Below are 19,475 nucleotides of genomic sequence, written 5' to 3' on the forward strand. Positions count from 1 at the left end.
AGTGAGGTAACTTGTGACGTATTCTCCTTGGTTCATCCAATTATTCTTCAACTTCTCTCTAAGAATCATCTTAATATTGGTGGTTGCATTCTGGTATAGATTTAGAATGGCATCCCACATCTTCTTCACTGTATCTAGCTCTGAGATATGTGTAACAATATGATCCTTGATGTCATCAAGGATTATCCTCCTTGCCTTGGTATCTTCCTTCTTGTACGATGAAAGCTGTGTAGCATCTATAGGTACAACTATAATAATGGTAACATAATCCTTGATACCATTCTCTTCCAACAATAAAGAAAGTTGGGCCTTCCAAACACCAAAATTCTAGGCACCATCCAATCTACCTTGATCTCTCAAACCAATTGAAGCCATATAAATCCAAAGAGATCAATCTAGGTTTTATAAACCCTTAATTTCTTTCCTAGGGAAAAAACACTTCTACCCTCAACACCTCTTTGATACCATGTGAAAATTCCTATTGCAGTCATTGATTATTAATCTCTTATCTCAAATAATTATTAAACTACCAAAAATAAATTGACTACTAATATTGAAAAATAACACAATTGCAACTTCACCAATAAAATATGGAAATTAATAAGCAACACAAAGAACATAATATTTTCAAATAGATTGTCCCTAGAAAAACCCCTAAGGGAAAACCAGTTCTACGTATGAGTAAATTATATTAACTTCAACAAATCAAGAGATAAAAAATTCCTTGCCTCTCTCTAGCAGAACTCAAATAATGATATTGATCCACTGTTATCCCCAACACTATCACTACGTCTTTGCTAACACTGCAAAATAGTTTTTTATCACAGTAACCTCATTTGCTAACACTGTAAATGCTTCTACAAAACTTGTTCTCTAAATGCCCCCCTAACCCCCTTTTATACTACTTTTGATGGAAAACCAATGACTGAGATTGATTCTTAATCGATGGTCGAGATTAAAAACAACTTAACAACCCTAACCAAGTTAGTTTCTAGTTGCTTCTAAAAGTGGTCAATTAACTAACAAATATTTGTCCCTAATCTAACCAATTAGTTAGCAAAGTAATTATTTGCTAATTAACTACATATGGATGAACAATTGTCCAAGCTACCAAAACTAACACAAAATATGTATACTGAATATCTTAGTGAAGATATGCCTACATTCACTTAACTGCGTAAGGGTGGATAAGTAAACAATTTTTTTTAAATGCCAAAAAAATTACTAAACATAGAGTTATAGGCTAGAGTTTATGCATGGTGTTCAATATATTCCACTTGAATTTCTTAGAGTTAGCAAAATTATTTCATAACTTTAAGAAAAGCACACCAAGTTGTACTCCATTACTATGTTTTGGTATCTATACAGTAACAATCATGTTAAACCTTAAGAACAATAAAAATTCATAATAAGAGTAGTCTATAAAGTTTATTCAAGGGTTGATTATTGAAAGTATATTGCGACAAGAGTAACAAAACTCACCAAAATGATTGTGTACTTGCTAGCAAAATCAAGGTTATTAGAGGGAAAGGTGTTAGAAGAGTCATAAGAAAGGTTGAGCCTTACATAATATATGTTATTTTGGTACATTAATCACCTTGAAGGTTTGAATTCAATAATCCTAATTAGCTCGTATGGTTCATGTAAGAAGTTGCAAAGTGGAACAATTTTATATAGAAGTCTGTGACTTTCTTTATCCAATAAGATTTTAAAAATTATCAACATTGGAATATTCCTGTTGGAATATCTAATTGGAAAGAATGCTTCTGAGAGGGGGGGGTGAATCAGAAGTACTAGCTTTCTAATAGTTTCAAGTCCTTAATAGCATATCTTTAAAATGAACATGCATGCATATAAACATTGAGCAATCATGAGAAACAAATATGCATCACCACATAACACTTGAGATTTTGGTAACCCAAAAACCCTCCAAAAATAAGAAGGTAAAACTGGGGTGGGGATGATACCCACAAAATCACTGCAGTAATAATGTTTGACCACTTCTGATGGTCTGCCCTATTAAAGGCCTGCCCTATCAAAGGCTTTACACTGTATCAATAGTGACCTGGTTAAAGGATTTACAAACACTTTACATGAAGTGTTACCTGGTCAAAGGATTTAGTCACCTAGTTAAAGGATCTACAAAATAGCAGCTAAGCTAACCTATCAACATAGGGTTTTCTTTCTAATACAATTGCTGGAGAGTATTAGGTATAACAATAAACTTGATAGCTTACAATCCTTCGATTGCTGAATACAAGCACTTAATCTGCTTTCTTTGATCTTGATCCTTTATGATCTGATACTCTTTTCTCTGGAAATTAGTTTTCCTTACACACCCTTGTCCATCCACTTCCATGCAATGAGATTTTGTCTTCCTTATAAAGACACTCGAAGACTTAGGGTCAGTTATGGATCTACGATCCATATTGAATCTCTGTTTCCCGCTTATTCCTTGCACTTTTATCATTGATTGCATGCCTTCTCCATTTTTCTTATTGGTTGCATGAAGATTGCATAGGAACTATAAATGATTTGATCTTATCACTTAAATCCTTCGAGATTCGTCATATGTCGGCTATGAAAACGGTTTTCATCTGAGTTTGTGAAGTTTCACACTCATATGATGATTCTGAATTACTTGGCACTTACTGCTTCCTGATGCTTGGCACCTTCTGTAACTCGGCACTTGATCTTCACTCGGCACTTGATATGCTCGGTACTTGGATCATGCTTGGTACTTGTAGTCACTCAGCACTTGATCTTCACTCGGCACCTGAAGACTGCTCGGCACCTGATGAATTCACGCTGTGGCTCGACATACACAGTGTACTCGGATTCAATGTAGAAAGTGGTTAAGTGTGTTGGCACTCAAGTGTCAAAACCATTTTTAGACTAACATATTCCAGCATTACTAAAGCTCCAAAAGGCCACCCTTAAACATCACACACTAAATATAGATTTAAGCTTGGAAAAAATAAGTCAACTTTGACTATTTAACACTTTTAGTCTTGGAATGAAGCTTAGTGTGTAATGTTTAAGCTAGCTGGTTCCAAAACCCTTAGAGGTTATGAGACTTATAGGAACCTTTTCACCAATATAATCCTTCTAACATTAGAAACTTTGATAAATAGTTTGGTAATATGCATCTACAAATAGCAAAGGAAATTGCACGAGTACAAAAAATATTACTATAAATGAATACCTCATAAATGTTAAAAATTTGGAGATTATTCAGTGTCTACAGTTGGATCAAATTTCATATGTTCATTTGAAATTGAGATGGTTGTGTGGTAATTCATTGCAAATATTTTCATAAAATATCAAGAAGTTCAAATTTTCAAATTGGAAAACAATAATGAACAAGTCTTGGATGTAAAATGCATCTGTAAATTGGTCCAGTAATACTCTTTTATTATAAGAAGATGAATATTAAAAATGAAAGGAACTTTATACTATTTTGAAAACTATTAAGAAGGTGGTTGTTCCTTATTATTACCAAAATATTCTTAAATTAACATAGGTTCGTTGATCTAGATGATTGCACAAATAGTTGTCTTTCTATTATGTAACTTTCATCATCAACATAATGGAGCTTGAAAACAAAATATATCAACCTTCATTTCGTACTAGAACAATGATAAAACATTTCCATGATCTATGAATTGGTATTACTATGTTTTTCGAAATAGTGTGCATAAATTTTTAGAAATCAATATTTTGAATCATACTCTACGATCCACCATCTGTATGATAGAGTTCAAGGTGGCATTCTTAAACTCTCTCATTCTATGATAGATCATAGAATATAGTATAAAATTTTTTACATGATCATTATGAAAAGAATAACAAGAACGTACTTCATTATACAATTGCCATATATATTGAATATCAAGGCAAGAACTATTGGTGTTGTGGTGTAGTTGATTACCACATTAGTTTGACACTCTAAAGGCCTCCAATTCAAATATGGGTAGCGCCATTTTAGACTTTAATTTGTATTGCATTCATACTTATGATCATTCTACTTCATTTTAAAGCATGATCATTCTTAAGTTCATTCATGGTTATTGAGCAAAACAGGGTCATGGTTTTTTTTAACTTTCAGAATCCCAGAGGCCACATTTTTCATGATGCCAGCTATGGTAGTAACAAGTATACATCAATGATAATCAAGTCAATTTTATCACAATATACTCGTGTAATCCTTGTTTTGATTTGTTTTTAGTTCTTGGGTTGTGTTTTCATTATCTTTTTGGGGTGAATTGATTCATCATTTTTATTTCTAGATTCATGAGGTAATGTTTGATTTAAAATATGATTTTTCTTGTCAACAAGGTAGGGAGTGGTGGAATCATGCAAGTTTAATAAGTAGTGCTTGAGAAGGTTTACATGAACAACATCTTGGATGTCTAATTGAATAGGAAGATGAAGTCAAAAAATTTGTCAAATAGTCCTTTATAATAGTGTAAGGATCATAATAGAATGACGTGAGCTTACCATACATGTTTTATTCTAGAAAAACTATGAAGATTATGAGGAACATGAGGATGGTCCCTACATTTTTTTTTTTTGATATTCTTCTAAAGAATCTCAACTACTTTGCACTAAAGATTTTTAAAATTCTCAATGAAAACCTGGACCTTGTCTCTCTTTTTTTAATCTATAAAGTTGTTTGAGAGAATAATGATACTAAAAGGTGAGTAATTTGTAGATGAGTGAATTATTTTTTTTAGGTTGAAATTATATTTGACAAGATAATTATGATGATGAATATTCAAACTCTATATAAGACTCTACCTAGTCCCAAGCTGGAACATCAATGATAATATTTGTATAGGTGAAATTTCCCAAGAAGGTCTAAGTTGAAAGAGAATATTGAATAGAGAATATTTGTAGATGTAAATTTAGGTTATGTATGTCCATGCGTAATAAAGACTTTTGTGTTCATATTAGTTCTTCAAGCCCTAACATGTTTTACACACTTGTGCATTGTAAACTTTTTGGCCTTTGTTGTCTACCATGTGAGTGGAGGAATTTGTTCATCAATTATCATCATTGAATTTTTGAATGCATTAAATTATTTTATTAAAGTGTCTACACATTGAGATATTGTGCCTCCAAGACTAGAGAATATGTACTAACTTGTACGCATGCAAGTTATTATTGTTTATTTTATTTTTCTCTATATTGTTACATTATCTTTTTTGGAATTTGGAAATAGTGAATGGTGTATATATCCATGGTTATAGGAAATATTCTTAAGGGTAGAGGCATGAATCTATAAAAATAATCCTCCATTTGAATTAATGTTGAAATAACCATAGTTGTCTAATTTAGCCTCTCTAAATCCAAATATTGAACCGTCCACTTCTTTGTATATAAACCTCTAACTCTCTAATTTAATTGTGTGATTGAAGATGAAAATCAATAGAATTAAGGGGAACTCTCAACATAATTTCATTAATAGTTCTAAAAAATGGCCTACAAAATGTGAGCCATGATTAGGGGAAAATTTGGTAAACCAAAGTCTCTTCAAACACATTTGAAGAAGTTTTGAGTTGATTCATGTGAAATATTTTATAGCCTATTGTTTTAGAGGGAAAGAGGGATTACATTGACACAAATCTCATTATCAATCATGACACACTTAATACAATAATCATAAATTTACACTTACAGGAAAATAATAGAGTTGTCTTGCTTAACATAGTCATCATATACATGAATTTAATTGAATTTTGAAGTATTGATTGATAAAGGAAAATCTAAGTGGGTGAGGGTCACTTGTAACAATACTGACATGGGAGATTTATTGGTGCATGCTACCTAGTCCCAATCTAGAACATCAAGGATAGTAGTTTTATAGGTGAAATTTATCAACAAGTTCTAGGTTGTGAGAGAAGCTTGCATGAGTCTCACTAGAGGTAGAGTTGTATTATGTATGTCCATGGGTAATATAGACTTTTGTGTTCATATTTAGTTATTTTTTTCCCTAATATGCATTTCAATAAATGGTGCATTGTATACTTATTGGCCTACTCTCTCTATTGTGCGAGTGTAGGAATTTGTTCATTAATGATTACCATTAAATTTTTAATGGCATTATTGTGACTCCTAGCTTAGAGAATATGTAGTAACTTGTAGGAGCGTCAATTACTATTTTTATTTTGTCCAAATCTCTACAACTATATTATCTTGGTTGGAATTTAGAAATGATCATTGGTGTATATACCCATGATTATAGGAGATTTTCTTGAAGGTAGAAACACGAATCTATAAAAATGATCCTCAAATTAAATTAATGTCTAAACAACCATAGTTGTCTAATATATATATATATATATATATATATATATATATATATACACACACACACACACTCTAACTTTCTACAACTCTTTTTCATTAATGAAATGATTTGATTGTGGTTTACTTGTTTCCCTTGTTCATGGAGATTCAAAGTGCAAACTTGGCAATGTAGTAGGGACACAAAGTACATAAGCACACCAACCTAGTGAGTGCCTTCACAAAGTAGTTTTAACTATTCAATATGGGAGTACAAGCTTATTGGCTAAAACCTCTTTGACTAAAAGCCAAAAACTAATAAATATTCATTCTACCAGATTCCCCAAAAACTATTCCCAACTTATTCCTTGTATATCAATATCTTGCACCCAACAATACTTAATCTTTGTACATTCATTTAAAAACATTAAAAATATTGTAACTTCAAATATGATTAGAGGCCTATGTTACATTTACTCTTTCGGTTTTTATTTCCATTTGATAAATTTATGATAGTTGATTATGATTTTGAGAAACAATTATGTCATACCTTGGAACAAGAAAACTTACGGTACATTAGAAGTGGAATAAGTCAGTGTCAAAGCTAAAAAGACAAATAGAACAATATTGGAGCGATTGCCGATAAACTAAACAAATAGAGCATTTTATAGTATTATCAATGAATTATAATTTCTATGTCTGCCATGAAAACATCAGGTGCCGTGGTGTAGTTGGTTATCACGTCAGTCTAACACACTGAAGGTCTCCAGTTCAAGTCTGGACGGCGCCATTTTACACGGATTTGAATTCTCTACAGCCTTCATTCTCCTCTTACTTTACCAGAATTAGTCCATCAATCTTCATTTCTGGATTATCACAATTTAGAATTATCTCCTTATTTTAAAACAAGTCATGTTGGATACGGATCTTACATATGGCTATTGACCATAACTAAGAGCAGCACCATGTTAATTCAAAGTAGCGTATATTGTTGTGCTTATTCCCTAACTACACCATTCTTTATTTCCAATTTTGATCATTATAGTTTATTTTTTAATTTTGAGTATTCTTTTCATTCTTGAATTCTTTTCAAGAAGCATAAACATAATTCTCAACACATTCTTTTGTTCAGTATTTGACAATTGATTATATAAGAACATTAATAGTTTCATCACATATTGAGGAGACAATTAAGCTTGGAAAAAATAAGTCAACTTTGACTATTTAATACTTTTAGTGTTAGAATGAAGCTTAGTGTGTGATGTTTAAGCGGTTGAATAGTTTCATACAGATTCTTTTCAATTTTCTTTTTTTATAGAGATTTATATTGGAAGTGTGATAATATAATGAGGATAAAGTTTGTGAGCACAGCAGTCCAACAAAGGTCTTCATGAAATAAGTCTATCTAGTCGACATGAGAGCACGAGTCTATGGATTAATTTTTTTTCAACTAAGACCTAAAGACTAAGGGGTATCCTTTATGCCAATATGATGTATGGGCTATGACTATCCTAGCTGAATGCCAACCCCCCATGCCCCCATGCCCATCGAGCCAACACTGTTGTTAGTCCTTTGTACACATGTCATGTAAAGTCAAATAAGAATAGATGTTTGTTGCATTGTTGTCAAGTTAGAATGTATGAAGAATCATCCAAATGATCTAACTTGTTGAAAAAATGGAATAACTTATTCAAAGAGATACCTTATTTAACACGTGTAATGTTATTAAAATTATCACATTATAGTTTGCTCACTTTTGCCTCTCTCTTTTTATCATATATATATATATATAATTTTAAAATACATATCTATAAATAAATAATAATTTAAATATTTTTATCATATTTTTTATTTTTAGAGTCTAATTAGCAGTGGTGTTATAAATTTTTTTATACTTAATTTTGTTGTTTACTTGTTTTAAAGAATTTTCTTTTTCTATTATACTTAAAAGTCCACAGTCATTGAAAAGAACCAAACCTAATATCTTATGTTCATAATCACTAGACCACAAGCAATGAAATAAAGTTATATAATCAAAATATGTATACTATATATCTTAGTGAAGATATGCCTACATTCACTTAACCACGTGAGGGTGGATAAGGAAACAATTGTTTTTTAAATGCCAAAAGAATTACTAAACATAGAATTATAGGCTAGAGTTTGTGCATGGTGTTCAATATATTCCACTTGAATTTCTTAGAGTTAGCAAAACTATCTCATAACTTTAAAAAAAGCACACCAAGTTGTACTCTATAACCATGTTTTGGTATATATACAAGATATAATGGATTTTACACTAAAATCAAAGTCAAGTAATAATCATGTTAAACCTCAAGAACAATAAAAGTTCATAATAAGAATAGTCTATAAAGTTTATTCGAGGGTTGATTGTTGAAAGTATATTCCGATAAGACTAACAAAACTCACCAAAAAGATTATGTACTAGCTAGCAAAATCAGGGTCATTAAAGGGAAAGGTGTTAGAAAAGTCATAAGCAAGGTTGAACCTTACACATTATATGTTAATCACCTTAAAGGTTTAAATTCAATAATCGTAATTAGTTAGGATGTTCATGAAAAAAAATTGCCAAGTGGAACCATTTTATATAGAAGTCTTTGACTTTCTTTATCCAATAAGATTTTAAAAAGTATCAATATTGGAATATTCCATAGTGTTACTAAAGTTCCAAAACCCTTAGAGGTTATGAGACTTATAGGAACCTGTTCACCAATATAATCCTTCTAACGTCAGAAATTTTGATAAATAGTTTGGTAGTATGCATCTACAAATAGCAAAGGGAATTGCATGAGTACAAAAAAATTACTATAAATGATTACCTCGTAAACATTAAAGATTTGGAGATTATTTGGTGTCCGCAGTTGGATCAAACTTCATATGTTCATTTAAAATCAAGATGGTTGTGTGGTAATCCATTGCAGATATTTGCATAAAATCTCAAGAAGTTCAAATTTTTAAATTGGAAAACAATAACGAACAAGTCTTGAATGTAAAATGCATCTATAAATTGGTCCATTAATGCTACTTTATTATAATAAGATGGATAAAAAATGAAAGGAACTTTATACTATTTTGAAAACTATTAAGAAGGTGGTTGTTCCTTTGTATTACCAAAATATTCTTTAAAAACATAGATTCATTGATCTAGATGATTACACAAATACTTGTCTTTCTATTGTGTAACTTTCATTATCAACATAATGGAGCTTGAAAACAAAATCTAATCAACCTCCATTGCTTTTTTTTTCATGTACTATTGCCCTAACATACTGGAACAATGATAAAACATTTCTATGATCTATGAATTGGTATTACTATATTTTTCGAAATAGTGTGCATAAATTTTTACAAATCAATATTTTGAATCATACTCCATGATCCACCACCTGTATGATAGAGTTCATTGTGGCATTCTTAAACTCTCTCATTCTATGATAGATCATAGAATATAGTATAAATGTTTTACACGGTCATTATGGAAAGCATAACAATAACATACTTCATTATGCAATTGCCATATATATTGAATATCAAGGCAAGAACTACTAGTGTTGTGGTGTAGTTGATTACAACATTAATCTGACACTCTAAAGGTCTCCAATTCAAATATGGGTCGTGCCATTTTAGACAATTTTAATTTCTATTGCATTCATACTCATGATCATTCTTAAATTCATTCATGGTTATTGAGCATAAAAGGGTCATGGTTTTTTTCAACTTTCAAAGTCCCAAAGGCCTCCTTTTTCATGATGCCAGCTCCATAAAGTAGGTCGTTGAATTCAAACTATAGTAAAAAGTATACATCAATGATGATCAATTCAAATTCATCACAATATACTCGTGTAATCCTTGTTTTGATTTGTTTTTAGTTCTTGGACTATGTTTTCATTCTCTTCTTGGGGTGAATTGATTCATCATTTTCATTTCTAGATTCATGAGGTAATGTTTAATTTAAAATATGACATTTCTTGTCAACAAGGCAAGGATTGGTGGAATCATGAAAGTTTAATAAGTAGTACTTGAGGAGGTTTACATGAACAACATCTTGGATGTCTGATTGAATAGGAAGATCAAGTCAAAAAAATTGTCAAATAGTCCTATAGAATAGTGTAAGGATCATAATAGAGCGGCTTGAGCTTACCATACATGTTTTCTTCTAGAAAAACTATGAAAATTAGGAGGAAATTGAGGATGGTCCCTAAATTTTTTATTTTATTTATTCTTCTAAAGAATCTCAACTACTTTGCACTAAAGATTCTTAAAATTTTCAATGAAAACTTGGACCTTGTCTCTTTTTTTTTATCTATAAAGTTGTTTGAGAGAATGTTGATAAGATTGCAAACCAAGCCATACACTAAAAGGTGAGTGATTTGTAGATGAGTGAATTATTACTTTTAGGTTGAAATTAGATTTGACAAGATAATTATGATGATAAATATTTAAACTCTATATAAGACTCTACCTAGTCCCAATCTGGAACATCAATGATAATATTTTTATAGGTGAAATTTTCCAAGATGGTTTAAGCTGAAAGAGAATTTTGAATCATGAATATTAGTAGATGTAAATTTAAGTTATGTATGTTCATGTATAATAAATACTTTTGTGTTCATGTTAGTTCTTCAAGCCCTAACATGTTTTACACACTTGTGCATTGTAAACTATTTGGTATTTGCTCTCTGTCATTTGAGTGGAAGAATTTGTTCATCAATTATCATCATTGAATTTTTGAATACATTATATGATTTTACTACAGTGTCTACACATTGAGGTATTGTGCCCCCAAGTCTAGAGAATATGTACTAACTTGTACAAATGCAAGTTATTGTTGTTTATTTTATCTTGGTTGGAATTTAGAAATGATCATTGGTGTATATACCCATGATCATAGGAGATTTTCTTGAAGGTAGAAACACGAATCTATAAAAATGATCCTCAAATTAAATTAATGTCTAGACAACCATAGTTGTTTAATTTAACCTCTCTAAACCTAAATATCAAACCTTCCACTTCTCACTTCTATATATATATTCTTTTCCATTAATGAAATGATTTGATTGTGGTCTACTTGTTTCCCTTTTTCATGGAGATTCAGATTACAAACTTGGCAATATAGCAAGGACACAAAGTACATAAGCGCACCAACCTAGTGAGTGCCTTCACAAAGTAGTTTTAACTATAATTCAATATGGGAGCACGAGCTTATTGTCTAAAACCTCTTTGACTAAAATCCAAAAACTAAGAAATATTCATTCTGCCAAATTCCCAAAAACGATCTGTGCCTTATTCCTTATATATTAATATCTTGCACTCAACAACACTTAATCTTTGTACATTCATTAAAGCAAACTCTTACTCGACCAGAATGCTAAAATGACAAATAGAACAACATTGGAGCGGTTGCTGTTGAACTAAACAAATAGAACATTTCATAGTATTATCAATGAATTATAATTTCTATGTCTGCTATGAAAACATCAGGTGCCGTGGTGTAGTTGGTTATCACGTCAGTCTAACACACTGAAGGTCTCCAGTTCAAGTCTGGGCGGCGCCAATTTTTCCAGTTTTGGAATCTCGAAATCATTCATGATGACCATCTTAGCAGACATAATCTGTCTTCCCTTTTTAAATGAGTTGGGACGAATTCAAACTATAAACATATCTGTCCATATGGAAAGAAGTCAAATCCATCTACTTATAAAACATCATATGCCACGTTTAATTTATTGTTCAATTCAACTCCGTGTTTTTCATTCTCCTTTTGCGGCTGCCTCTTCCTTAACCAGAATTAATTCGGCATTCTTCATTTCTTGATTATCTTACAAGACAATATACACTCCTAGATGGGACTTGTTATTGTCTACTTATTTTTCTACAACTACAATCTCATAAACATAATAATTTAAGCTTTGTGTTATTCCATGAAAAGAAATATTTCATCTTATAACAGCAAGCAAATAGAACCCACCATAAATATATGAAGCAACTATCGTTTATACTTGCAAGTTTGCGGTGGTAGCACATGGCGATTGCTGGTTTGGTCCAGACACTCTTCATCTTCTTCTGTGGGGTTGCTATTTTAAATCTTTCATCGTGAGGATCCATATGTTAGTAAATTAAAAAATACATGTTCGACCATAATTAAGAACCACCTTTTTTTCTTTTTTTCAAAGCACGCCATATTGTTGTGCTTATGCACTAAGCACATCATCCTTTAGTTTCAGTTTAGGTCATTATAGTTTATTTTTAAATTTTGAGTAGCTTTTCATTTTTGAATTTTTCTCGCAAAATTTGAAGTTTAACATAATTTTCAATTCATTTTGGTTTTTTTAAATCTTTGACAATTGATTATGTAAGAAGATCAATACTTTCAAACGAGTGTTTTTTTTTAGCTAACGAATGTGGAATCACGAGCCTATGGGCTGAAACATTTTCAGCTAAGAGCCAAGGACTAAGGGATATCCATTCCACTAATATGATGTTTGGTCAATGACTATCCTAACTAGATGTCAACCCCCCTATACCCCATGCCCGTCAAGCCAACTATGTTGTCACGTCCTTTGTAGGTGTCATACAAAGTCAAATCAAAATAGATGTCTAATGTGTTGTTGGGTAAAAGCACAAACCTGTGTCACCTTTTATAAAGGAAAAGTGATATCAGAATTTAAAGTCTTCAACTTTAACGACATAAAAGTGGCATTTGTGCTTAGAATTTGGAGATGATGTATGAATTTTATGTTTGTAATTTATTTATTTTTAAATTGAGTGAAAATTTTATTTATTTTTGAATTTTTTAAGTCTATTTTTTTAATTTTTTTTAAATGCTGAAAAATATAGAGTTTTTTCCTGTCAAACAAATATATGCAAATGTTCATATTTTGGTCTGATTTTGGAATATGTTAGAGTCGACATGTATACCTAGTGCACCAAAAAAGGAAAATTGAAATTCAGCTAATATTTTTCAAGTTATAACTAGTCAAAGTCAAAATTATTAGAAATTGACAGTTTTCTCCCGTCAAACTTTTCTATCAAATCTACATTTTTTTTTTTTTTAATTACATATTCTTGAAGAAGACTCTTTCCTCTAGTGCAGCATTAAAAAAAAAAAAAAAATTGAATACGATTTACTATTTTTATCCTATTTTTTAATAGACATCTTCTTGAATCTTAAAATACCTACTTGTAATATTTTCAAATTATAACATATTATCTATAATCAAAATAATAAAAAAATTATATGATCATAATCTTGACTCTGAGACCTACAAAATTATATTTTTAGTTTTTAAAAAAACTTCAATTTAGTAGGTGAAATTGGCCTTCGAAGTGAGAAGTTTGCAAAAGTCCTTATTTTTGCTTGTGTGGCTGCCACCTAGGATGCCACATAGGTAGTTACGGCTGAAACGGTTTTGGTTGGAACCCCTGTCGGCCAAACAAACCACAAGCAATTAGTTTGGCGGTTTCATATATAAAATAAGTTAGTTTCCAAGCTATTTAATGTAACAAATAAGATTTGTGTTTTCTTTATTTTAATAAATATAGAAAACAGTGAAAAGTAGAAGAGCATTTTCGGAAGACGACAATTTTTATAGCCATTTTCAGTAACTATTTCACAGAAATCCTCATAATCACAAAGGATCAAATATTTGTAAGGTGTTTTTTCTGGTCTACCTATTTTAATTTTTATGTATTATAAATTGAAGCATTAGCTAGTTAGGGTTAGGTATTTTCATTATGTTGTGATGTGAAATTGCTTCTTGTGGCGGTATTGAGCTATAAGGGATTACGGATTGTAATCAGGTTGTAATCATTGGATTCTAATAAGATCGGACTTGTTGTTTGGTGGATGTAGCCCAGGGATTGGGTGAACCATGTTAAATCTTGGTGCCTTGTGTTCATTTTTGTGTGATCTATTATTTTCTGTTATTGGTTATATTTGCATGTAGTTTTTATTTCTATCTGTAGTTTATCCTAACAAGGGGTATTAGAGCCAAAGTTGTCTTTTAGTATCCTCTGCAGGAAAGTCTCACGATTAAGTGGGAGTCTCATAGTTGAGTGGGAGCAATGGAAAATGAGGGTAAGCTGAGGGTTGATAGGTTTAATGGGCAGAACTTCTAGTTATGGAAGATGCAAATGGAAGACTATCTTTATCAGAAGGATTTATGAAAGCCGTTGGAAGGCAAAGCCAAGAATCAGGGATCTATGTCAAATGTTGAATGGGATTTTTTGGACAGAAAGGCACTTGGAAGCATTCAATTATGCCTAGCACCATCGGTGGCATTTAATATTACAAAAGCAAAGATGACAGAAGAGTTGATCAAAACCCTACCGACACTGTATGAAAAGCCCTCCACTTCAAACAAGGTATATCTCATGAAGCATTTATTTAATATGAAAATGGTAGAAGGTGGATCTATTGCAGATCATTTAAATGAGTTTAACACTATTACTAGTCAGTTATCTTCTGTGGGTATCAATTTCGATAAAAAATTAGGGCTCTCTTGATTTTGTGTTCTTTGCCTAAAACCTGGAATGGCTTGGTAATGGCGGTGAGTAATGTTATTCCTGGATCTAGTACCCTAAAATGTGAAGATGTGATCAGTGTTGTTTTGAGTGAGGAAACTCGTAGGAAATCCTCAAGTAGATCTACATCAGGAAGTGCTTTGAATGCACAAAGCAGGGGCAGAATGACTGAGAGAGGAAGTAACTCTTGAAATCGTGAGAAATCAAGAGGAAAGTCAAAGGGGAAGAGGTCTCAATCGAGAGGACCAAACGACTGTTGGTACTGTGGGAAACTAGGTCATAAAAAGAAAGATTTTTAGAATTGAAAGAAAAATGAAGGAGATAAATCAGATGGAGACAATGAGGCAAATGTGGTAAGTAACAAATCCAAAGAGGATGCTTTGCTTCTGTCTTTGGAAAGTGTTGATGATTCATGGGTTTTAGATTCTAGTGCTTCATTTCATGCTACACCTCATAGAGATTATTTCATTGATTATGTCCAAAGGGATTTTAGGTTTGTTTATTTGGGGGATAATGAACCCTGTCAAATTGTTGGAAAAGAAAAAATTAAGATTAAGTTGCAGAATGGGAATCATTGGCTACTACATGAGGTAAGACATGTTCCAAGGCTGAGTAGAAATTTAATTTCAGCAGGGCAACTCGATGATGAGGGTTGTGTAGTTACTTTTAATGATAAAAATTGGAAGGTTTCAAAAGGTTCCCTTGTAGTAGCAAAAGGTGTGAAATTAGGCACCTTATATCTTTGTACAGGTTATATTGTTCCTTCTACTTTGATTGTTTAAGAGAAAAATGAATGTTCAGGAATAATTGCTGCAATTGAATACGGAGAACAAATAGCTATTGTAGATTCTGATATAGCGTTGTGGCACAACAAACTTGGGCACATGAGTGAGAAAGGTATGGAAGTACTTCATTCAAAGAAAGTTTTACCAGGTCTAAAGTGTGTTAATATGGATTTCTGTGAAAGTTGCGTGTATGAAAAACAAAAGAGAGTGAGTTTTGCAAAGACTGGGAAGGAAAACAAAAAGGAGAAATTAGAGCTTGTGCATACAGATGTATGGGGACCAGCTCAAGTATCTTCCCTTGGTGGCTCTCATTATTATGTTACATTTATTGATGACGCAACTAGAAAAGTATGGGTTTATTTTCTTAGACAGAAATCTGATGTATTTCAAACTTTTAAGAAATGGAAATGCTTGGTTGAAAATGAGACTAGTAAGAAATTAAAATTTCTCAAATCTGATAATGGTGGTGAGTATTGTAGTCATGAATTTGAAGATTATTGCTCCACTAATGGTAAATTCATAGACAGAAAATTGTTCCAAGAACTCCACAAAAAAATGGAGTGGTTGAACGAATGAACATGACTATAATGGAGGGCGCAAGGAGCATGAGGTTGCATGATGGGTTGCCCTTACACATGTGGGCAGAGGCTATCAATACTGCAGTATATTTGATTAATAGAGGTCCCTCTACTCTTTTGGATTGTGGTATTCCAGAGGAGGCATGGACTGGTAAGAAGGTGAGTTATTCTTTTCTCAAGATCTTCGGTTGTGAAGCTTTTGCTCATATAGACTCTGAAAATAGAACTAAGCTAGAAGCTAAATCAAAGAAATGTGTCTTTGTTGGATATGGCATTAATGAATTTGGTTTATAGGCTTTGGAATTTTGAAAATCATAAAATTGTTAGAAGTCAAGATGTCATATTTAATGAAAAAGTGTTGTACAAAGATCTATTGCAGCAACATGAGAAGAAAGAAGATGATTATGTAGTGCTGGATGATACTCCAAAAGCTGATGTTCCAGCCATTCCTCATGATGTGCAACAACAACAACAATAAATACCACACACACTAATGAATGTCAGACAGTCAACGAGGCAAATTAGACCTCCACAAAGATTTTCTCCCTCTTTCTATTCTATTTTACTTATTGATGCTGGTGAATTTGAAAGTTATGATGAAGCTGTGTAGGTGGATACTAAGATTCAATGGAATCTGCAATGAAAGATGAAATGGACTCTTTGCTAAAGAATAAGACATGGGATCTATGCAAGTTGTCTGCAGGTAAAAAGGCTTTACAGAATAAGTGGGTTTATAGGTTGAAAGAAGAGGAATGAGGTAAGAAAAGATTTAAGGCCAGGTTAGTTGTAAAAGGATTTGCATAGAAAAAGGGAATTGATTTTGATGAGATATTTTTTCTTGTTGTTAAAATGACTTCTATCTATACTATTTTAAGTCTTGTGGCTACTAAAGATTTGCATTTAGAGCAGCTGGATGTTTAAACAGCCTTCCTTCATGGTGATTTGGATGAAGAAATATATATGGCGTAGCCATAGGGATTTGATGTGCAGCCTTCCTCATGATGTGCAACAACAACAACAACAAATACCACACACACCAGTGAATGTTAGATGGTCAATGAGGCAAATTAGACCTCCACAAAGATTTTCTCCATCTTTGTATTCTATTTTACTTACTAATGCTGGTGAACCTGAAAGTTATGATGAAGCTATGCAGGTGGATACTAAGATTTAGTGGGAGTCTGCAATGAAAATGAAATGGACTCTTTGCTGAAGAATAAGACATGGGATCTATGCAAGTTGTCTGCAGGTGAAAAGGCTTTACAAAATAAGTGGGTTTATAGGTTGAAAGAAGAGGAAGGAGGTAAGAAAAGATTTAAGGCCAGGTTAGTTGTAAAAGGATTGGCATAGAAAAAGGGAACTGATTTTGATGAGATATTTTCTCCTATTATTAAAATGACTTCTATCCGTACTGTTTTAAGTCTTATGGCTACTAAAGATTTGTATTTAGAGCAGCTGGATGTTAAAACAACCTTCCTTCATGGTGATTTGGATGAAAATATATATATGGCACAACCATAGGGATTTGAGGTCAAATGTAAGGAGAACTTAGTGTGCAAATTGAAGAAAAGTTGATATGGCTTGAAGCAAGCACCTCGGCAATGGTATCTAAAATTTGATAGGTTTATGCATGAGCATGGCTATAACAGGTGTCATTCAAATTATTGTGTTTATTTTAAGAGGTTGGATGATGATAGCTACATTATTTTATGTTTATATGTTGATGATATGCTTGTCACTGGGTCTAACATGGATCATATTAAGGGGCTGAAACACTAGTTAGCACATGTATTTTCTATGAAAGATTTGGGGGCAGCAAAACAAATCCTTGGTATGAAGATTTGCAGAGATAGGAAGAATAGAACATTGACGCTATCTCAGGCTAATTATGTTGAGAAGGTGTTGCAATGTTTCTCTATGGAGAATGCTAAAGTTGTCAGCACACCTTTACCTAGTCATTTGAAGTTGACTAAGGAGATGTGTCCCAAGACACAAGAAGAGGAGGATAGGATTTCCAAGGTACCCTATGCTTCAACTGTAGGAAGCTTGATGTATGTTATGGTATCCACTAGGCCAGATATTGCACATGCAGTGGGAATCATTAGCAGGTATATGAGTCATCTAGGATTTGAGCATTGGATTGTTGTCAAGTGGATTCTCATATATTTGAGAGGAACATCCAATAAGAGTTTACACTTTGGGGGCTCTACTACTGATTTGCAGGGCTATGTTGACTCAGATTTGGTAGGAGATATTGATACCAGGCGGAGTACTATAGGTTATGTCTTTACTATTGGTGGGGCAGCTATGAGCTGGGTTTCTAGGTTATAGAAGATTAATGCTCTATCCACTACAGAGGCAAAGTATGTTGCTGCTACAGAGGCAACCAAAGAGATGATATGGCTTTAGTTCTTGGAAGAATTGGGACATCCTCAGAAGGATAATTATTTGTTCATAGATAGTTAGAGTGCCATTCATCTTGCAAAGAATTCAGCTTTGCATTCTAAGACCAAACACATACAGTTGCGGTACCATTTCATTTGGTCTATTTTGGAGGATGGACAGTTAAAGCTGGAGAAGATACATACAAATGACAATCTAGCAGATATGTTGACAAAGGTTGTAACAAGGGAGAAGCTAAACTCCTCTTCAGCTTTGGTTGGTCTTTTAGATTGAACATGAATAAAAGAACAACAGAGTCTAAGGTGATTTGATCCAGTGGGAGCCCCATGTGATAGTGGTATTGCTACAGGATCAGTCTCCAAGTGGGAGATTGTTGTTTACTGTGGAACCTGATCAGTCCCCAAGTGGGAGATTGTTAGATTGTAGTGACTGATCAAGAAAGTACTATGCATACTCCATAATTAGTGGGGTTCGAGGCATTGCCCTGGAAAAAAAATTGGTACTATTCGTAGATTCGCCATTCGTAGATTTGCCACTAAAGTTATGGCTATTTTATGGCCGACATGTTATAACCCTTAAGCAGTTTAATACTTGTATAAAAGGGTTTAGGGTTGGGTATTTTCATTATGTTGTGATGTGAAATTGCTTCTTGCGATGGTATTGAGCTATAAGGGATTATGGACTATAATCAGGTTGTAATCACTGGATTGTAATAAGATCAGACTTGCTTTTTGGTGGAGGTAGCCTAGGGATTGGGTGAACCACATTAAATCTTGGTGCCTTGTGTTCATTTCTGTGTGATCCATTATTTTCTGTTATTGGTTATATTTGCATGTAGTTTTTATTTATGTCTGTGGTTTATCTTAACAGTATTTAG

The 19,475-nt window shown here is 32.6% G+C and overlaps 2 non-coding genes across 2 annotated transcripts; both read left to right on the forward strand.

Moving 5' to 3' along the window:
- Positions 1-7,004: 7,004 nt before the first annotated feature.
- Positions 7,005-7,078, forward strand: TRNAV-AAC (transfer RNA valine (anticodon AAC)). Its single transcript has one exon. It is a non-coding gene; the product is annotated as a tRNA-Val (tRNA).
- Positions 7,079-11,789: 4,711 nt separating this feature from the next.
- On the forward strand, positions 11,790-11,863 carry TRNAV-AAC (transfer RNA valine (anticodon AAC)). The gene has a single exon. It is a non-coding gene; the product is annotated as a tRNA-Val (tRNA).
- Positions 11,864-19,475: the final 7,612 nt, after the last annotated feature.

The sequence above is a fragment of the Cupressus sempervirens genome, chromosome 4, assembly GCF_028749045.1.
Source record: "Cupressus sempervirens isolate cs-2001-9-10 chromosome 4, ASM2874904v1, whole genome shotgun sequence".
In the NCBI taxonomy this organism is placed as follows: Eukaryota; Viridiplantae; Streptophyta; class Pinopsida; order Cupressales; family Cupressaceae; genus Cupressus; species Cupressus sempervirens.